Here is a 10692-nt window from a genome sequence, read left to right on the forward strand (position 1 = left end):
GCCTGGGCATGGGGCAATTTCCTACGCTGTCTTCTGAGCTCTAGGTGACGGGAGTAATTCCTGAATAACCAACAGAACATTGTAAGTGAAGATAAGGCAACCACTGGGATATAGATGTGCTGGAAACGCATCACAGCTTGAGTGTTTATGAAAACACCTGATTCCAGTGCCAGCCAGCCAAATAATTTATTAACAGTAAAAATAAATGGTGAGTCTATGCCTAAAGAGAAGGCACCTCTGTTACAGCTGTTGTGTGCAGATAAGTTAGCATCAAAACCAGAAAAGATACGGAGTAACAAGTAACCAAAGTGGAAATTAAAAGATCACTTGCATAATTGTAGTATATGCTTATGTTACAGCAAGCATTAGGTGTGTGTGCAGAAAAGCACCAGCAAAACCCAAGCAAACAACAAAACAAAACCCACCAAAACCCCCCAAACAAAACCCCCAACCACTTGGAGCAGATTAGATATTGTGAAGCACAGAGGTTACGAACTTAAATTGCACCAGTGCTATGTGCCCATTGGCTTAAGGGACTTGGGTTGTTTGGTAGGTGCTATGAGATATCCATCCACCTTTGGGCATCCTAATGACCCCTTAGAAGAAAACTGGCTGCAACAGGTTCCTTTATAACTCTGTGTTTGGTGACCTTTCCCCTCTACTAACGTATTCCTTGACCTTGCCTCCCTCCCCGGTTCACGTTTTCCAGTTCCTGTTGTTCTACTTCATTTGTCCACATTGACCTCTCCTTAATCACTCATTAGCCTTCTAGATAGCTCCTAACACTCAGCGCTGCTATTTGCTCTTATCAGTTCTGTCAGGTGAACAGGAGAAAGCACAAGTCCATTAGCAGAGCCTAGCACTGTTTTATGACAGTCTGCCAAAGCAGGAAGAGAGATACCTGCACAGCATTTTCTATCTGTTCATTAATGGCATGGCCTGAGTCATGGATTTACACAACCAGTATCTTTGTGCAAGTTAGAAGCAACTCTTCCTGGCTAGATTTGTATTAATAAACTAATGAAGGCCAGGCTCTGTTATCTGCCTGGGAGTAGATTTTTCCCGGGAATCTGGTTGCCTCATGTACTACTTGTTTGGACCAGTCCTGGTGTGTAAAATGGTACCCCCAAATGGTGCCCAGCTATTCTCCAAGAGGATTCTACTCAAGTTAGGACAGGAAGCACATCACTAGGAGCTGAGATAACCACCCAATGCTCAAGCATATCCTTCAGACCTTGTTTAGACTAATTGTGCAGATGAGCTGAGACTACTGGCCTCACTTACAGGCTCTGAGCCTCCATTCCACCTCCAAGCAACTACTGTAAGATTAGTCTCTCCAGTTTCACTGGCAAGTGTGTGCCATCCAGCAGTGCAAAGATGGTCAGAGCTGGTTCATGGCTTGCTTTCTCTAGAGCAGTGTGTTTAGCAGGTTTTTGCAGACCACAGGACAGGCTTTCCAGAACACACCAGTACTGACTGACTGGAATGATAAATCAAAGTCCCCACTAATGCGTCAGGAAGACTGAGGGCATAGTGTTCCCCTTCTGCTCTGTGGAGTTGCTTAGTGCAGGCTGTCTCTGCTTCCTTGTCCTCCCCTACTTACTCCATCTGCTGTCCTACCCAGCTGACAAGGTTTAGAGGCTTACAGCTGCAGGTGGACAGCTCCTCTGGTTTCATTTGAGTCAACCACAGCTTGCAAGCCCCAGAAAAAAGTTAACCATTTCAATTCAGTCGCTTACAATACCAACTGGTGAAGCCCAGATACATCTACTCTAATGAAAGCAGCCTGGTTTTCTACCTTAAATATGAGAAGTTGTGGAGGAACAGAAATCTTTCCTGTAAATACTTTTAAGTCTTACTGCTCAGCTGCAAAGGAGGCTCAAAGGGGACCTTATTGCTCTCTACAACTACGTGCAAGGAGGATGAAGCAAGGAGGTGGCCAGTCTCTTCTCCCAGCTAAGTGATAGGACAAGAGGTAACGGCCTTAAGCTGCAACAGGGGAGGTTTAGATTGGCTATTAGGAAAAATTTCCTCACTGAAAGGGTGCTCAGGCATTGGGACAGGCTGCCCAGGGCAATGGTAAAATCGCCGTCCCTGGAAGTGTTCAGAAACTGTGTAGATGAGTCCCTCAGTGACATGGTTTAGTGGTGGTCTTGGCAGTCCTGGGACAGTGGTTGTACTTGATCTTAAAGGTCTTTTCCAACCTTATTGATTCTATGTAGAAGTCCTTAGAGAGGCTGAAATCCACAACCGAAGTGACAGCCATGCAGAGATAACCATGGTGAAGTCAATGCAACCTTTTAGGGCAGGGGGCAGGAGCAATTTGGCAGTGGTGTCGCTGCCCAGCCTGTTTCTTGGGCTCTTACAGGGCTAACTCTTGTCCTGCATGGCACGACCTTAGTGCACGCTGCAAACATACCCTCTGTGCCTCTCCTAAAGAGAGATAAAATCTTCATTTTCATATCTTTCGTATCCGGTGAGAATACACAGGAGATCATTGGCACTTTGATACTATCAGCCCGACACAGGCTTGTGCAAAGGAACACTATATGACAGAGTCAGTTACACTGATGCTGATATCAGGGATAAGCAGCACCTCGTTCAGCATTGAGTAATAAAATACCTGTGCACCTTTCCAACAAAGCCTCATTACCCCATGCGCTAATTCAGGTAGCAAGCGAGAAGAAACAAATAAAAAACCAGGCTACTGTCCAAACCCCTGCCTTATGCCTGTTCGTTCCTTGGAACATTTAAATTCCCTTGTGATGCACTACATGCTTATTAATGGTGTGTGCAAAAGGTAAAATCTCTTTTTCAGTTGGAATAATTCTTATGGTCGTAAGCCTGCCTGTAAAACCGTAACAGGTAAATTCCCCAGGCACCCACCTCCCCCACAACCGCTTGCAGATGATCCCACTTTGTGTGCCTGCCTCATATAAATCCAGAACTATTCCAAGGGCTGAAGATGGAAGTTTGGCTTTAATAAAGGCCCCTTCTGCAAATACGTAAAGATACACACAATCGGTTCTTTCACTGAATCAAATAAAAGGATTTCCTTTGTAACATTTGAAAGATAGTGCTAGTGTTAAGAACTGCACATCTAGGACAAAGAGAAGTCCAGCCTGTAAAACACTACTTTTGAAGATACATGATATCAGTGCTACTTAACTGAAGAATAATTAATCTGAAAACTCTTACATATTTGTCTCACCCTTGATCTCCTCCACACTTGTTGTGGTTTAACCCAGCCAGCAACTCAGGCCACCCGCTCGCTGCCCCTCTCAGTGGGATAGAAGAGAGAATCGGAAGAGTAAGTGAGAAAACCCGTGGGTTGATACACAGACAGTTTAAAGGCAAAGCAAAAGCCGTGGACACAAGCAAAGCAGCACAAGGACTTCATTCACCGCTTCTCATCAGAAGGCAGATGTTCAGCCATCCCCAGGGAAGCAGGGCTCCATCACATGTAAAGGGTGCTTAGGAAGACAAACACCATCAAACCCTTCTTTCTTCCCCCAGCTTTCTATGCTGAGCATGACACCCTATGGTCTGGGATATCCCTTGGATCAGTTGGGGTCAGCTGTCCTGTCTGTGGCCCCTCCCAACTCCTTTTGCACCCACAGCCAACTCCCTGGTGGGGTGGGGTGAGGAGCAGAAAAGGGCTTGACTGTGTAAGTGCTGCTCAGCAACAACTAAAACATCCCTGGATTACACTGTTCCCAACACAAATCCAAAACAGAGCCCCATATCAGCTAAAATGAAGAAAATTAACTCTACTCTAGCCAAAGCCAGCAAAACACACAAAACCATCATTGCAGAGTGTGGTGCTTTACTTTGGGGCTAGCTGGAAAAGAAAGACTTTTTTGTTTGGCTGTGAATAAGTTAAAGTAAGTGAAAAAGAAGGGAGAAGAGCACACACAAAAAAAACGCTAAACCCACAGTCACCGGGGTCCTGAAAGTCTTCCAGAGTCTTCCACAGTCTCCATCACCCTTTTATCCAGCGGGGAAAAAAAAAAGGGGGCAACTATCTGGATCTTTACTGCAGTTGTCTGATAAATACAGTGATGTTGTTTGCAACAGTACAGGAGGGCTTAGAATATTCTCCTGGAAGTCTATGTCTCGCACAAGTCAAGACAGTAGTTCAAGGATGGCTCATTGCAGTAGTTCCTTGCATGGGCTATCAGCAAGTTAGCCTGTACTTGCTCTTCAGTGATGTGATAACTGTCCCTTTTCAGCCAACAGTACTGGGCAAAGGTCCAGACGGGATTGTACTTGAACCCTGCATGAGCTTCTAAACTATGCTGGATTGCTGCTGTTGACTGGTAATGCAACAGGGAGCAGCGCAGAGTTTGAACACCCGTAACTGGTTCAGGGCATGGCTGGACTGTGAGCTGGAGCTTGAACCCTGCCATAGTTTATGTTCCACCAGCCCCAGCATACAACCCAGCCACTCGAGGCTAGTCCACACCAACATACGTTTATTGGCACATGTGAAGTACAATCCTGAGGAGCATAATCTACATTGCAAGACAAATTTACTTTACTTCCATCAGATTAGGAACATTGAGTCACTCTCGCAGAGTCCTCCATCAAGGCTTCTGCTCATTAGAAGTAAATATAGGAGCTTGTCCTCAGGATTTGTGTCTTACCAATAAAAAAAAGTAATAAATTAGACAGTTCCCTTGGGCATTGGACTTACAGATGAGATACTGTATGATTTCAACACGACAGTTTCTGATTGAAATGGGTTACTGTTGCAGAAAGACCGGACTTTATACCACCATGTAAATGAAACACTGCTCCAGAGCAGTTCCCCTCAACATAGGAATAAATATCCCAACTGTCCTTGTGTTTTATAACAGAAGGCCGAATTACTCTGCTAGACCTGACTGAAAACACAAGCCTTTACAGGAAACATTTTCCTATTCAAAGATCACGGGAGAAGGCCCATAGGCCTTTGCAAGTGTGAGTATTCAGGAGCTAAAGCGCAAATTTGGAGAAGAGAAAGCTGTGTGGAGACCTCATAGCAGCCTTCCAGTGTGAAGGGGGCTTATAGGGATGCTGGGGAGGGACTCTTCATTAGGGACTGTAGTGACAGGACAAGGGGTAACGGGTTAAAACTTAAACAGGGGAAGTTTAGATTGGATATAAGGAGGAAATTCTTTACTGTAAGGGTGGTGAGGCACTGGAATGGGTTGCCCAGGGACATGGCAAATGCTCCATCCCTGGTGGTGTTCAAGGCCAGGTTGGACAGAGCCTTGGGTGACATGGTTTAGTGTGAGGTGTCCCTGCCCATGGCAGAGGGGTTGGAACTAGATGATTTTAAGGTCTTTTCCAACCCTAACTATTCTATGATTCTATGAAATTTGGGAGCTGAATGTCTAACTATATTAAAAATTAGTATTTCTAACTCATTCTCCCACATAAAGGTAACAATCAGGTAGCTGATTTTTTCAAGCTCAGAATAGTTAGATTCTCAGTTGAAGCCTTTTTCTGCCTTACAAGCTAGGATTTCGTTATGCAATTTTTGTTAACATCTGCAGTAATAAGCCCCCAAATCCATTTGAAAAGCCTGTCCTTATTTTTGACTGATTTTCTCCAGAACTCTTTCAGACCCAGAGAAATAGCAACAAGGAACTCGGAACTCTGATACTTGTGTACATTGTTCTGACTATCTTTGGTTACAGCTTCTGGTTACTGTAATGCCAAAAAACTGTGTGAAGGTGCCCCAGTGCCAAGCATGTCCAAGAACCTGCTACTCTGCTCCTGTCTTACATACAATATACAGATAGGGCTCTGTAATTATACTGTCTTTGTATAAGAAGTCAGCTTTTTTATCATTAAAGCCAGCATTTTGACTAGAGAGTCTACCCAGGCTGAAGCAGTCCTCAACAGCCTCTTAGGAGGTTCATATCTATGTCTCTCACTCCAGTGAAAATTGCCCTGCCCCTACAAATTATTGATACCTCAGAGATGATGAAAGTCCCGTCAGTAAGACTTGTATTTGTGGCACAGAAGATACGAATGGGAGCTTGGCTTCATACTGTGGCTAGTCCATAAGCATTCTCAGGAGCTGTTTTACACTCCAATGCTATTCTAACCCAGAGTCAGCATTTCAGGTGCTGCTGGTACTCACGAGTGCTTTCCTGGTTGCTACGTGGTCCTGTGGAAACTAACACAGGGCTAAGATTTCTACAATATGCAGTATATGGACTATGCAACTTCTAGATAGCACCAGAGCTGCCTGTCACTAGGCTGGAGGATCTCAGCATCACATTGCACTAACCCTCACCTCAACATTCTCTCCAATGGATGGCTTCCCAAGTTATGTGGTGTTTCCTCTCAACTGCCTAACTTTCCTTCCTTTGCACAAAGGTGATCAAATGCCTGAAGCTAGGCAGTGCAATGCCAAAACTTGCGGCGCTTCAGCTTTCTTTCCAGGACAAGAATTCTGCTGCTTGACACAAAGCAAACCAGGTGGGATTTTTGCTACATTAAACATTGTATTGCCTCAAACTTGAGTTAACCCTAATGTAGCATTTGTCAACCCCATTTTGTTTCTGTAATCCCATATACCATATACATTTCTACTGAAAAGATTCTTGGATAATAAATAACATGTTATGATCCCTCAGCATGTTAAGACCTTTGCTACAGTAATATTTTCTGCACATCTATCTTGATGTGCAATTTGTTTAGAACAGTAGTGTCACTAAGTGACTATCTGATCCTCAAGCAGTTTGGTCAGGACCTGACCGAACCTCCTGTCAACTGTTATTCATCAGTGTTCCTGGTCTGCTTGTGGGCTGTCCTACCAGCTATCAGCCCGACTGGCGCAATCCCAACACAATCCATCCAGAGGTTCACTCAAGAAGAGAACATTTTAACCAGGTTTAAGACTGCATTGCAACCTTTGTTAAGGCTCATAGTTATTTCAGTCCATTGGAGAAACCAGCACTTCCTCTTAAACCCTTCACGGCCGAGAAAGCTGCATCGTATTTGAGCATTTTATCACACAATCAAACTGCAAGGCTGGTCCAATTTCCATTGTTTTTTATGGATGTACAAAACCATCATTTGATGATGCTCATTTGGTTCAGATCCTCTCTTCTGGCGCAGCTTGAGCTGGGTCTGCTGGGAACAGGCTGGGCCAGCTCTAGCTGATTGTCTTAAGCAAAGACTACAGGCAGCTGAAGAATAGACATTGACCTGTATCAGGGTAATTTTGGGTGGCATTTCCTCGTGGCTTTTCTCATTCAGGTCCCTCCCGTGTTCCCCTGTACTACAGGTACAAGCGCAGTTGAGGGGTGGATGCTGGTGGAACAAGTGCAAACACACAAGGCCAAGTGCAGGACCTGACACTTCACCTTGTTGAATCTCATACAACTGCCTGCAGCCCATCAATCCCTCTGCAGAGCCTTCCTATCCTCAAGCAGATCAAGACTCCCACCCAATTTGGTGTCATCTGCAAACTTACTGAGAGTGAACTCGATCCCCTCCCCGGAGACATTTAAAAGACATGTAAACATAGTGCTTAGGGACATGCTTTAGTGGTGGACTTGGCAGTGTTAGGTTTACAGGTGGACATGATTATCTTAAAGGTCTTTTCTAACCTGAATGATTCCATGATTCTCTATCTATCTGCAGCAAAAACTCCCAGTACCTCAGTTCCTCTGACATTATTTAATGTACCCATGGTTAGCCACATTTTATCCATTTTTTTCCCCACAACAAGAAGTACAAGCTTTCTTCAGAAAGATAAACATTCTGCTCTGTATTTAATAGCACCCAAAGCACAAAAGCCTGATCCATCCCTCCTAAATCATTATACTGGTAATGAACAATAACTACATTCAGGTATCTACTGCCCTACTTTTCCCTCCTACAGACAGAATCAAGTTTTAACTAATATATATCCATCATGCCCACTACACAGCTATCAGAGCAAGCTTTGATTGTACATAAAACGTTCACAGTTCTCTCACAACTAGGGAAGAGAAAGGGAAAATAGTATCATTTCTACAATAAAGATCAGCAAAAAGATTCTCAATGAGCCCATGTTTATGAACATTGCTGCTGTGGCCAAGGCAAAATACCCTCCCCTTCTCCCAGTTCTACTCTAGTTCAAGAGGATACTCACTCTGAATAAACACCTCGTTCCCTTCTACTATAATACAATGGACTCAGACCAACCAACTGGTGCCAAATAATAAAAAGATTAGGCACTTACATCCTCATTAAACAACCACAATCTTAAGTTGCACATCTTCATAAACACCCTTACCTACCATGAGCTTCAGACACTTAAATGCATAGCAGCTTTTGGTCATACACTGAAACTGGAAGATGACAATCCATAGTGAGGGTTTTCCCCTTGGTCAGTTTTCAGCTGTCTTCAATCACTTCCTCCTCTTGCTTTAAAGCATCACCAGCTGTGCCCCAGCAGCCCTGATTCAGCTGTTTGAGGTACTGTATCTCTCTAGGGCAGTTTTCCCACACCCTTTCTAAGCTGAAAAATAACTTGAAGCTTTTAAGGGGGGGGAAATTTCCCCAGCCCATCTTGAATGGTGTTCACTTGTAGCCCAATAGATATTAGGTGACATTCTGAGTGTTTGCTTATTCTTTTTCATTTCTTCTTCATTTGCATATGTGCAAATATATGGTTATTAAATAAATAAATAAAATAAATAAAAAACAAACAACAAAACAACAGCTAATCTGTGGTATTTTCCATTAACAGTAGTCTGCTTTGTTGAAGCTGCTGTATGTACGCTGAAGGAATGCTGCCATCCACCCTTCCCTGTCATCTTTAAAAATGCTGCTTTCTAGTGAGAAATAAGGCGTTTCACAAAGCTGATTTATTTGATGTTTTGGCTTAAATCTGTTCCAGGCCAAAATAGTGGGGAGACCCCCTGAGCCCCCTCAACATGCTGCCTGGTGCATGTGCCAGCCCTGAGTCCTGGTGGCTGAGCCCCCAGGAATGGGGTTGTCCTTGGGACCCAGCAGCTCCACCACGCTGCTAAAGGGAGTGCGGGGACTGCTCCAGGAGGACATTCCTGGCTGTTGCATCCTGCCAAGTCCTCTCTGCCATGCAAATGCCCCAACACACAACAGAGGTTGTTTTGCCTTTGTGGATGCTTCAGCTGAGTGATGCTTCCAGCTCTTACCAGATAGGTTTTTTTACTCAGAACAGCTTCTGAGATCTTACCTGTAGTATCCCTGCAGTACGGTTTTTCATTGTCTGAACCTCTCGTTATTTACTCTTATTCAAAAATCAGCCTGTGGTGTATCCTGAAACAGATTATTAATTAACAGTGGCAATGGCTGAGTAAACATAGATTCAAACATTCCTCCCAGCACTGTGCAACAGGTCTTCCCCTGCAAGGCACGGCAAAAACAAACTGATACGATGTGAGAAAGCCCCAAAGCTACACATCAAACTGTGGTGTGCTGTAATTCATCCCTGTCACCTGTTACACATGGCTGAGACACATCCTAACAGCTTTAAAAGTTGTCTCTCAGGGCTTGACCTCTCTGACTCACATCTAAGAGGGGCAGCTGAATATCGCTTGGGAACAAGCTAGTTTTGCTGTCAGAGGAGGAGGGGTGCTCATGCTGCTCTCAGGCAATGCCCATACCCATCACAGGATAACTAGTCGCAACAGTAGAAGACCACTTGACAAGCAAAATCTCCAAGTTCACCAGAAACCGGACCTCTCATGCTTTGGAGGGGCTAATGACAGAAACATAGAATCATAGAATAGTTAGGGTTGGAAAGGACCTTAAGATGACGACCTTCAATGATCCTCACACTTAATCTGACTATTTTTCAGTCACTGATTTCAGCAGTGTTGTTTTCCCAGCTGTATTTCCCAGGTTTATAGTCACTGGTGCCTGGCTACTTCTTCACATGGGTCATTCTGCTAGCTGCAGATATATGTCCTAAATGTACCAACATCTGGTGCTTCCACCCAACACATCAGCACCCCTCCATGTGCGTGTATATCAGAGGGGAGATGGCCTCGCTGCCATCCTGCAGTGGGAGAGAGGTCTTCTCCACTTCTCCCTGAGCAGTGCACAAGATGAAGCCCTGCCAGCGGGTGCCCCTGAACACTGGATTGTTTCCTCTCGTTAGCAACTTCAGTGAATGCTTTGAGTCCACTTTAATGAGGACTTTGCTGAGAATGTGAATGTGTGGCTGGTGGTCTTCTATCTGACTAGGATGTGTGGACAGGAGATGCTCTGTCACTCTGTCACCAGACTGGAGGTGTCTCTGGTCATTCACGACCATGAGGTATCTAAAGGACTGCCAGATCCATCAGCCAGGGCTTAGGACGCCTTGCTGGGCTCACCAGGCATTTTGCTTTTATCCAAAGGAAATAAAATGTATTCCTTTCCCTGCATCTCAAGCTCATGTTGAAATTGCTGATAGTGAATCCAAAGTGATCTCTGCCTGCTGTGATGTACACGCAGTCATTTGACCACAGGGTCCAAGCTGTCATCCAGGCCCAATACCAGCTTCACCTCATCCACCTCCAGAAGTCCTAAGCTATTTAGGAGCTCTGTCCCTCCAGCCCTTCTCCTGCTCTATGACTCCTCAAACCCCAGCCTCCCAGGCTTGCAATATGGGCAAGGGAGGACACAAATGAAATATCATTCCCTGCCCCTATTATTCCCAAACTGGGTGAGCATCAG

The sequence above is a fragment of the Lathamus discolor genome, chromosome 1, assembly GCF_037157495.1.
Source record: "Lathamus discolor isolate bLatDis1 chromosome 1, bLatDis1.hap1, whole genome shotgun sequence".
Classification (NCBI taxonomy): domain Eukaryota; kingdom Metazoa; phylum Chordata; class Aves; order Psittaciformes; family Psittacidae; genus Lathamus; species Lathamus discolor.